This window comes from Apodemus sylvaticus, chromosome 7 (assembly GCF_947179515.1).
Source record: "Apodemus sylvaticus chromosome 7, mApoSyl1.1, whole genome shotgun sequence".
Lineage (NCBI taxonomy): Eukaryota > Metazoa > Chordata > Mammalia > Rodentia > Muridae > Apodemus > Apodemus sylvaticus.
In genome coordinates, this window is record NC_067478.1 from 31,314,818 (window position 1) to 31,326,803 (window position 11,986).

The 11,986-nt window shown below is 40.5% G+C and overlaps 1 pseudogene; it reads right to left on the reverse strand.

The window, feature by feature from the left end:
* Nucleotides 1-709: 709 nt before the first annotated feature.
* LOC127689654 (40S ribosomal protein S2-like) lies at nt 710-10,193 on the reverse strand (annotated as a pseudogene).
* Nucleotides 10,194-11,986: the final 1,793 nt, after the last annotated feature.

An 11,986-nucleotide genomic window follows, 5' to 3' on the forward strand; every position in this document is an offset into this window, starting at 1 on the left:
AAGAAAACAGTGTGAGACTAAATTTCTACAGTCTGTCACCTGCCATCAATTCTTCAATATTATTCCTGCAGTTATTTCAAGGATAGTAAAATTGGGCTCCACTACCTGAGGTTTCTCAACCTTAAAAAAAAATAAGTTCTAAAAGGTGTAAACAAGTATACACATAGAATTGTTTATAAACTTTTGATATCTGATATCTGTGTGTCATAATAATGACGACACAGAGACAGGACAAGTGCTGAAGTCATTAGTGGTCATGTGCATTCTGCTCACATGGTTAGCTGTCCTCCACAGGGGTGAGTGACAGGCAACAACAAAGGTTGGGCAGCTCTCTTGTGCCTGTCACTTTGAGCCCACCTCCTGCACAAGTTCTGCTCGGTGGGTAAGAACTGCTTTCTATAAGCACATGTCCTCCACACACGTATAGATCAGAGGGCCATCTTAAGAGTTCCTCCTGTGACTGACTCTCTAGGGACACGAGTGTCTACATTAAAGTTTTCAAACTCCTTTTCTTTTTTGAAGCTCTGATTTCCCCTGTGACAGACAGGCCTTTGCTCTGCAGTCCCTGTCAAACAGATAACCATGCTCCTTGTTCAATTTCAGATTATTACTATCTATTTATTTTTAAACAGACTTGTTTCACTTTCTTTTTCTTGGGTAAAAATCCTTATGGGTAGGGAACCTAGGTCCTCTGAACAGAGACTCTGGTCTAGGTTTTCACACTATGGTCAGTGAATTCCTCGTAAGGAGACTTGGTGAACACAGTCTCTTTCCAGAAGTCAGGGGTTGGTTAGCTACAAGTCCTGGAGATGGTATCAAAGAGGCCTTGGAAAATTGCCCAGGTGACAGTACAGCCCCCAATTGACCTGTCACTGTCATCAGTACCAGCCACAGGAGATTCTTGGGCACAGGAGTAGCGACAACACCTGTGCCTCGGTGGCAGGGATGAGTTCCACCAACACAGAGCCACAGCATCCTGTCGTCTCGCATGGAACAATGTGAAACCTGCCCCTGCCAATCTTGTTCCCCAGTAGCCTCTCTGCACAGAGATGATGTAAAACCTGGCCAAGATGATGATGGCCCCTCGGATAGCAGTGGCTTCCTCCGTGGAGCTCCTCACACCAAGACCAACGTGACCATTGTAGTCCCCAATAGTGATGAATGCCTTGAACCTGATCTGCATGCCAGCCTAAGTCTGCTTCCTCAGTGGCATGATCTTTAGAACCTTTAGGGATGTACCCAGGGAGAAAACGTCGATAATCTCGGATTCGTTAAAGGTCAGAGAGAAAAGGTAGATCTCCAAGGAGTTGATCCTTAGGTCCTTAAACAGGTGGCCCAGTTTGGTGATGGAGATCCACTCCTTATCCTCGGCTTTAACGCCATGAGCCCCACGCCTCCACCAAGGCCACTGCCTGGACCACAACCACAGCCCCTAAAAGCTCTGTGGAATCTTTCATGGAAGCCACTGCAACCTTCTAATCCTGGGCCTGGGGTCTTCCATGCCCTCCCACTGCCCTGGCATCATCTGCTATTTGGTATTTTCCAGAAGAAGAAACTACTTACTGATTTAAATAAACAATAAGTATAGAAATTTTAGGAAACTAGAAAAGATAATGATTGTTTCTGGCTTTTAGTGGATTTGAGAAGTTCAATGTTTAGAGGGACATCCCAACACAATGGTTTTTATCTCCCAGCATCTCTTATCAAAAACACAAATAGTTCTCATATGTGCAGCTAATTTGCCAGCACTTGCCCAGTAGTTGTTCAGGGAACTGGGAAAATCAAGTATAAAAATAACATCTTTTTATTCTTTCAATTTCTGTAAACATGTGGAGTGGCATCTGCTATTAAACATACACAAGGGCATATACAAACGCTCTATACATAGCCCCAGAGCTACATTACCCAGCATTGCACTGGGTGGACCATCTATTACACCCTGGTAATTTCACTAACATCCCAGAAGCTTCTCAGAAGAAAAGCTCGTTTCTAATTCACATGACATCAGCTGTAGGACTAGGCAGGTTTCTGTGAGGTTGTGACCTCTGAAGAGAGAGAGCTTTGGATGTTTCAAGCTTTGGGCATCTCCACTTGAATTCATGATGCCAAGGTCCTAGTGGCCACAGGGAGAGAGGAAATGGGCACAAGAATTCAACATCGTCTGCATGACATTCACTCCCATACAGTTTCTCAAATGATTCCACACATGGTTGTTAGGTTTCACAGAAAAACAACCAAAATCACAAAAGAAGTGGAAAGCAGGAAATCAAGTAGGAAAGAAGCTTTTCAACCTTTCTAGTATTCGGCAGGATACATGAGGTGGAAGATCATATATCTTTATACTTTTATTTTTGAGAATTTCATAAATGACCATGTTACTTTCATTTCTTCACTTCTCTCTTTGCCAACTCTTCTTGTGGCCCCCACTCTTGATTGGGTTTCCTGTAGTTTTCTGTAGTTCTTCATCTAGAGTTGGGATCTTATGAAATTCATGCCCTGTATATACTGGCATGTCATCTGGCTTTGTCATTATACAGGCCTTATGCCCCGGGTATAGCATCCCTGTCATGTCTAATAGACATTCCTTCAAACCAGACCTGGTTCTGATTCCTGTAATCTTTCTGCCTCCTCTTCCACCAGTTTCTCTGAGCCTTGTGTCTAAATGTTGTGCATAATGCAGATGTATGTGTTGGGTTTAGGCAAAGCCAGTCACTTATTCTCTTCATTTTAATCAGTTATGTAATAGCTTGCAGCAGAAAGAAGCTTCTTTGATGAGGGTAAGCGATGTACTGGTGGGTATAGACTAAATATTTACAACACACATAGAAAGTATATTGATTTAGGAAAATTGCAATAGTACAATCTTCTCTAGGGTCTCTCTCTCTCTTCTCTAGTCATAAGCAACAATCTGATTTACAGTGCCCGGCAGAGTGTCCCTCCTATTGAGTAGACCTTGAAGTAATGATTTCTTTCACTTATCCCCAAGATTAAAATGACATAATTGTACCATTAGATATGGATTTTGGGCCAGTCATTGTCACTGCCCTTAGTCTTTACTGTTAGGTATGACTATTGTTTGATCCTCTCTCCCTTGGAATCTCACATTCCACCTCTAAGTATTGACAAGTTAGCAGGGAGGATGCATCCAGGTCAGTTGCAGCTTGATTCTTCCAAGTTCCCTACCCAAAGTGTCTGGTAATCATTGATTGAAGAGACATGCCTTCCAATTCTGAGAAGTAATAAAGGCAATGGTATTGGCCTCTATGTTGGGGGAGTCTATAGGATGTCCCTGAACAGCAGCTAGAAGAAAGGTTTCACATCACTGGCAGTGAGGATTTAGCTAAGATATTCTATAACTATTGTAAGAAGCACATATGGTGAAATGCATGGTGCAACTTCATTTAAAGTGTGTGTGTGTGTGTGTGTGTGTGTGTGTGTGTTTAAGTAAGTATGTAAAATAATGTCTCCTGTCATGAATGATTGTCTTTTTAGCTGAGCAATCACCATCTTTGGGATCTTGCTGCACCACCTCTTGGGAGGAGAGTAGGCATTGGTTTCTGGTAGATTCAGGGCATTTCCTATGCATAGGATAGTGTCTGCAAATAGGGATCATTTGACATCTTTTTTGATTCCTATCTCTTTGATTTCTTTCTCTTGTCTTATTGCTCTAGCTATTGTTTCGAACACTGTACTGAACACAAGTAGAGGCAGGCTTATTTGTGATTTTAATGGGATTGCTTCCACCAAAATCTTCTAAAGGATCATTTCTTTTAGCAAACATCGATGTTTTGTCATGCTATAAAAACAACTTACAGAAAATCAGCAAGCTTTCTCTGAACCAAGAACAAGCATGCCAAGAATGCGATCGTGGAAACATTCCAATTCCCATTAAACTAAATCAAAAAACTAGAAAATAAAGCCTAAGCAATGAGCTAACAGACCTATACATTGCAATCTTTAAATCTTTCAAATCTCTGATGAAAAAAGGTTGAGGAAGACAGAAATAGATGGAGAGAACTACTGTGCTCATAAATTGATAGAATTAATATTATGAAAATGGTCATTCTACCAAAAGTATTTTACAGATTTAATATCATTTGGATCAAAATCTTTATGACAGTCTTCACAAAAAAAAGGAACAAAACATTCTTAAATTCATATGGAATTCCAAAAGACCCCAGGTAGCCAAAGTGATCTTGAGCAAGAGAACAATGTTGGGAGACCTACAACATCAGATTTCAGACTATATTACAGAACTATAGTAATAAAGCATTGGAGTTTTAACATTCAGAATTGTGGCTTTCAGAAATAAAGCCCAAATCCTTTAATATACTCATGACTTTCCTTGTTGTTCCTAAATAGTCTGTGTTGTGCCAAGTTGGTATTTAGTATTTAGATAAAGTTACTAAAACTTAATAATCAGTTATTTTATTACATTCCTATGGTACTATAAAGGCATACACTGGTATTTGACATGTTATAAATATAGCAGATATAGCTGTTCTCTCAGCAAAACTCCTTTACAGCAGGGCTGTGCTAGCTTTCAAGGGTTCCTTATCTGTAAGAGTCTAATACAGTAATTTATTTTTAAAAAAGAACAAAATCTCCCCAAAGCATGCCTCTCACTAGCTGGTTGCTGTCGATGGTAGTGCTAAGGGATACTGCCCCCAAATGCAATTTGTGCACTGCAAATGGAGAGAAAGAAGCCATTTTTCATTTTATGCTCAAAAACAGGATGGAATCCAATGGGAATTGAGATTGTTACAATGGTAAGTATATTGTAATTAATGGAAAACATTGATATACTGAGTAGGTAAGTAAAGAGAAACTACATATAATATATTGTTTTTAAACTTAGACAGAAGTAAGTGATTTGATTTGAGCATGAGTAAGTATCATAGCATGCCTATTACTACAGTTCTTCAATTTATTTTTCTCATTTTGTCTTGTATTCTCCAGGCTATCATTATGTGTAAAAAATATGTATTTTAATTTCTATAGCCAATTTTGCTAAGTCAGCAAATGTAAAATGCATTGAACATAGAATCATGAGCAATTTATCTGTATTTAAAGCAACTTCAAAACCTTCTCTTTAAATCCCCAAAGATAAAGATCTGTCTCCCTAATTCTAGAGACTGGTCAACATTCTGCTGGGGACTATAAGGATAGATGAACATGAAGGAGAGTGTGCTGGTTTATGAAGAAAGATCAAGAATAATTTCAACATGTGTTTAACTGAATAGAGCTCCTCTCCAAACTCAATAAAAACAATTTTACTATTGGCCTGAATTCTAACATTAGCATTGCTTCCACAAACAAATCAAATCTAATTTAAGAAAAAAAAAAAAAAACAGGGAGAAAAAGACCAACCAGGAAAAGTTTAAATAGGTCAGTTTTACTTTAATGATTGGAAAATACTGAGCTTTAAAAAAAATCTGCCACTTTCTATTATACACCAGTGTCAGAAATAAGGAGAGACTTCATGATGGACAGAAAAGTCAGACTAAGGTTTCCATGTACTCACCCAAGGGGCTGGAAAATCTACCGTAGAAACAGAAGCAACAGAAAACACCCAATAGACATGGTATGTAGTTTTAACTCTCGACAAAATATAGACACTATTCGAAGGGCTAGGGCTCAGAGGCTGGATAACCCAGGATAGAACCAAACTGGCAAAAATATGTCAATGAAGTAATGCCTAATGATATTCTGGAATACTCACAGATTGGTGCCTGGAACAGTTCTCATCAAAGAGGCTTCATCCAGCAACCAATGGGAAAAGAGGCAGAGACCCACAGCCAGACATTAGGTGGAGCTCAAGGAATCCTGCTGAAGAGGGGGGCAGAGGATTGTAGGATCCTAGGTTCAAGGACACTGCAAGGAAGCCTACAGAATCGATAAACCTGGTCTTATGGGGGCCCACAGAGACTGAGCCACCAATCAGGAGCCCTTCATGGAACATGTTACAGTTGTATTGCTTAGTCTTCTTGTGAAACCCCTAATAGTGGGAGCAGGGACCCTTTCTCTGGCTTTTGTGACCCTTTGCCTCATACTGAGTTGCCTTGACCAGTCTTAATACCAGAGGAAGTGGCTAGTTTTGATGGGAATTGATATGCCTTTTTTGCTTAATATTCATGAGAGGACTACCATTTTCTGAATAGAAACAGAGGAGGAGTAGATGGGAGTGGGAAAAAAGAGGGAAGGTAGGGAGGAGGGCCTGGGAGAAGAGGAGGAAGGAAAAACTGAAGTTAGGATGTAACACCACCAACAACAACAGCAGCAGCAACAACGACAACAACAACAACAATAATAATAATAGACCTTGAACTATTCGCACTCAAAACAGAGTAATTATCTGGGCATTTTCATGTATGTACTGAAGATGCATTTATTTAGTGTGCCTGATCATATGATTGCTACCTAACACTTTTACACAAGCATTCTTGACATTTGGCCATGTGGACTCACATTCATTTCTCCTTGCTACCCCATGCCAGCGGCATGGCCATTGAAGCAGGGATGTCTGACATCCTGAATGCCTTGACCTACGTTAGCTTCCTAGGCCTTTACCAGCGTTCTCCCTCTAACCTCACTGATTCCCTCTCATTCATTACCCATCTTCTTGTTCATGTCTTTCTCGTGACTGCATCACTACCATTCATTTTGAACATTGCCTTTCTCTGAGTTAAACCATTAAAACCTTCCAAGAGATTCTCAAGCCAGTTATTTACATTCACAACCTTGGAAGGTGGAGTCTTCTTGCACTTCCCTTGACCCCTGAAATGCCGCTTCAATCACTCCACTTTGGGGACCCTTACAAAAGAATCCTGCCTGACTTAATTTTGTTTGCTTTTACCACTGTTTTTATGGAAAAGCCTTTCCCATCTTTGCTGGATTAATGCCGACCATTCTTTCAATTCGGGTTCACAAAAGACAGCAGGCATCATTTTTTCTATCTTTTCTAGCTAGAATTTCATATTTTTGCCGTCATTTCTTTTCTTCTTAGCAGCCACCACAGCAACTGGTATACGGTGCTTACATATTTTTTTTCTACATTAAATATTTTTGCCTAAGTTTTCAGCCTCACCGAAATGTACCAGCTTTTTTCCTTTGTCGAAATAAGGATGTTTTGTGACGTCTGACTTAAAAAAGGTGTTTAGAACAGAAGCTGTTCAAATGGCATAATACATTTGTAGCCATACTTAATTCTGATTGGTTCTAAGCAGATGTTTGATACCATTGGCATTTATTCCAGAACCATCATTATCTCTTTACGCCTCGCTTTTAGCCACCACTTCTGTATGTTTTCACTAAAAGATTTGAGCATCGATTTCCTTGCAGCCACGTTAGCGGCTTGCCTCTGAGTGGCTTTCACCTGTGTAGCAACACTGACGCCGACGCTTTCAAACATTAGTACCTTTTACAACTCCATTTTCACCGTCAACACACACCTCTTGGAGATAAACACTCTGGATGAAGAGCACAGATGTCAGAAAGCAGCTTCACTGAGCAGACAGCTTGGGTTTGAATCCTGCCTACCTCCTCCATTTGCAGCTGACTGAGGTTGTACTTGGTCATTTCCCTTTCACTCAATTTTCTCTCCCTCTAGTAGGCACAAAACAATGCTAACACTATACTACCAGTATAGGAGTGAGGGAAGTGGTATGCTATCACGTCGGACTGTTATATATATAGTCCTCCTTGTTCATTTGCATGGCAAGATGTACTGATCAGTTATGGCAAGTTAGGCTTGCACATCTATGACAACAACATAATATATACTCCTTTACAAAGCACAAGATATGGAAAGGGCACTTAAACCAGTACTTCTAAAGCCTTGTTCAACAAACAAAAAGCAGGTCATCTACACTAAATGGTCTCTCTTCATTAGCTGGAATGATTCATAAGTTTATGTATCAACTTCCATTTAGCAATATTTGGCTAATGCTGAAAATTAAATTGCATATAGAGATTGCACTAGCCTTTTGGTATATCCCATATCTTAACTGCTTGTAGGGAATTGCTGAACTTCAAATACTGCTGAACTTTCGCTAGACCCTAGAACCAACATAGCCTATGTGGAAAGGTGAATAGGGGCAAACATTAAAAACACAGGGGTTGAAGCCAGCAGTCTGGGCTCAAGACTAGGTTTTGTCACCCAAAGCCATCGGTCATGTCAATTTACTAGGCACTTGTTTTTCCAATTAAAAAAAATAAATCTGTAAAGTAGGGTATTGTCAGGAAATCCTACCGCTATGGTCGAAGTCTGATATTAAAAGAAAGTCCTGAGCTTGGTGTAAAATGGTAAACTCCCTTGGTCAGTGGTTCTTCCTTGTCTCTACCTGGGGATCCTGGACCCCACAACTTCTAACTGAGAAATGTCACAAAGCCTTGCACCTGAGATTCCTGGAATGCCTTCCCACGCTAACGAGGCATCTCAGTATCCTAGCCTTCAGGCAATGACCTTTGCCCACCCTGGATATTCTCACCCCCTTTCCCAAAACTATATAATCCTTGGTTCACCCCAATAAAGTACATGCACACAAGCTGTTTCATTAAATACCATATGAAAGAGCTGCTCCATTGAACACTGTCTGAAAGAGCTGTAATAATAAAGAGATATAACACAGGTATCTGGAGGAACTCTCGTGCGCCAGAATTCACTGTCCAACCCACATCCTGTTGACCCATTCATTCTGGACTTTGCTTCATTCTTTCCTGCCTGGTGTATACAAAAGTCCAAACACACCAAGGGAAAACATGAAACCAAAGAAGCCGTGGACCAATGAACTTGGTTACACTCCATTCGTCCCCATTCAGTGTACAGCAGAGCCTGGACACCACAAGGGAATAGGCAGAAATAAACAGAACTACAGGGTATATTGCAAATGGCCACATGTAGTAGCATGTGATTGTGTGTGTGTGTGTATGTGTGTATGTGTGTGTGTTTGTAGTATATCCCACACAAATAACTAATGTGAACAGTGCTCTGTACATAGTAGTTTTGTATACAGTTTTCTTCTTACTATAAATGCACATGATTACGAGATCACTGCTAAGGTTTATTACAGACCACTGCTAAGGTTTATTACTCAAATGCCACTACTGTAAATAAGATTCTACTTTCTATCTTCCCACAAGTGCTATTAAGCCCTAGGAACTAGTGACTTTTTATTTCAAATCATCTTAAAATACAAGTTATAGCCATGCTTTATTAAAATGAAAGTCATTTGCTTGGCTTTAGATTCTTGAGACCAAATGTCATTTCTCTAAGTTTGTAGTTAATACCAGAAATAAAATCACTGCAAAGACAAAGAAACTTAAACTTCTGAACTTTTCACCTTTATAAATGTTTCTAAAGCTGTGGGGGAGTCAAGAATATGCTCACTGAGTATTCTTTTCTTATTTCAAATCTATGCTATTGCATGTTCCTTACCTTAAAAAAAAGATAGCTCATATTACATGTTTTACATCCTAAGATTTAAGTAATATAGATACACCTGCGTGTCAGTATGTGAGTGGGGACATAAAAACAGCATGGCCGTGATCTCATTTGTATTCAGATCACAGTAATATCATACACACACACACAGCCACATGCTACTACATGTGGCCATTTGTCATATACCCTGTAGTTCTGTTTTTTTCTGCCTATTCCCTTGTGGTGTCCAGGCTCTGCTGTACACTGAATGGGGAAGAATGGAGTGTAACCAAGTTCATGGGCCCACAGCTTCTTTGGTTCCATGTTTTAAAGCTATGGTTATGATTTGCAGAAACTTTCCATCCCAGGCCTGGGATCAAGTCTCTTCACCTAGGACATGAGTATAGACCTGTCCTTTGTGTACTATTTCTCTGCAGCTCCTAAGTTGAATAAAAGTATGCTGTGGGGCCAGCTGAATTATAATGCTCTTGTGTCCCTGCCTCCCAAGGTCTGCTGTGTAGTGGCTATTTAGTTCATCATGTTTGTATGATAATTTTTATACTTTCTGGTTAGTAGCCATTCCTGTCAGAATTTCTACAAAGTGGTACTTTATTATGAAGATAATAATGGTATCAAATAATTGCAGATACTTACTGTGCAAATACACACACACACACACACACACACACACACACACACACACACACACAGAAGTCCCTGAATTTTCTGCTATATACCATCGAATTCTTGTGTTCTTCAGAGGCGTAACCATCTACGCAAGACATTCCTATTCTTCCTTTTGACACTGATGCTATAGAGCTAATAAAGATATGTACCAGCAAACATTCTATGCATTTAGAGCACAAGCTGAGAATTCCTAGCACACAAGCTGTTGTGTATTAAACTGGAGCTGCACCTGTTCTCTTCACACTTGTGTCACGCTTTGGGAACCCAGAAGCAGATGGGAGCTGCCATCTTGTTGTGAGGTATTATTCTCTCCTGGCTACTGATACTCAGATATTGTTGATCGCGTCAATGAAATAGTCTTGCATCTGCACAATTTGCTCTGGGGAAATATCAGCAATTCCATCACTGTGAAAGGTTTTAGAAGTCTGTATATAGTTAGTGGCTGGTTCCTGCTCAGCTAGCAATATGCTTGGATTCTACAGGCATCCTGAAGGGAGATTTTATACTTGAATCTTAAAAAGAAAGAGGGGGTAGTTGTGGAGGGACTAGAAAGAAAGACATGGGGACAGAGAGAGAGGGAGGAGGAGGAGGAGGAGGAGGAGGAGGAGGAGGAGGAGGAGGAGGAGAGATTTTGTTTATTATAACATTGGATATAGAGAAAATCTTCCCTGACTAGAAATTCCATTTTCTCTCTAGCTACCTGGCAACTTGCTGGACACATCTGGACACATCCGTCCTCATGAAGCCCTTAGTTCTGTTGATCCAGATGTTGTCACACTTGCTGTCCTAAGTAGCCAGAAACCATGCCAAAAGCTATCTCACTACCTTTCTGAAGCAAACCACTCACTCCATGGTGTGGTTTAATTTAAATAATTGACAAAAGTACATCTAGCTCCTGTTTTATTGATAATGGCAGACACCCAGTCACTCTGCCCCTCCAATCACTGTGCTTTGCTGACATACATTGTTTTACAGAGTGAAAATTTGAAGCATCCCTTGTCAAATAAGACTGGCATCAGTTTTTAAGTAGCATATGTTCACTGTCTTAGTAAGGGTTTCTATTCCTACACAAACATAATAATCAAGAAGGAAGTTGGGGAGGAAAGGGTTTATTCAGCTTACACCTTCCATATTGATGTTCATCACTAAAGGAAGTCAGGACTGGAACTCAAGCAGGTCAGGAAGCAGGAGCTGATGCAGAGGCCATGGAGGGATGCTTCTTACTGGCTTGCTTCTCCTGGCTTGCTCTGTCTGCTCTCTTATAGAACCCAAGAATATCAGCCCAGAGATGGTACCACTCACAAGGGACCCTCCCCCCTTGATCACTAATTGAGAAAATGTCCCACAGCTGGATCTCATGGTGGCACTTCCCCAACTGAAGCTCCTTCCTCCGTGATAGCTCCAGCCTGTGTCAAGTTGACACACACAGAACCAGCCAGTACACTTACTCTCTGTACTTTAACCATATTTTGGTGATTTTTCTTTACTATTTCAATTGTGTAAACAATTCTACTCACACATATTGGACAGCAAACTGCTTATACCTTTGTAGTGAGTGCCCTCCTTCACCTAGGTCACTGCCTGTCCCTTCCCTCTCCCTCCCACCCTCTTTCTCCCTCTTCTCCATGTTCTGGGTTCTTAGACACAAAGCAATACATAGAAATTAAGAAAATTAATTATCCTCCAAGAGTCTATAAGTGTTCAAGAGACAGGAAATCAAATGACCCAAAATTTGTCCTGCCTACCAAAAGTGCAGGGGCAGAGATGGAACAGAGACTGGGGGAATGTCCAACCAATGACTGAGACCTATTCCAACTCTAGACCTATTCCATGGGCAAGAACCTATCCCTGACACTATTAATAATATTCTGTTATACT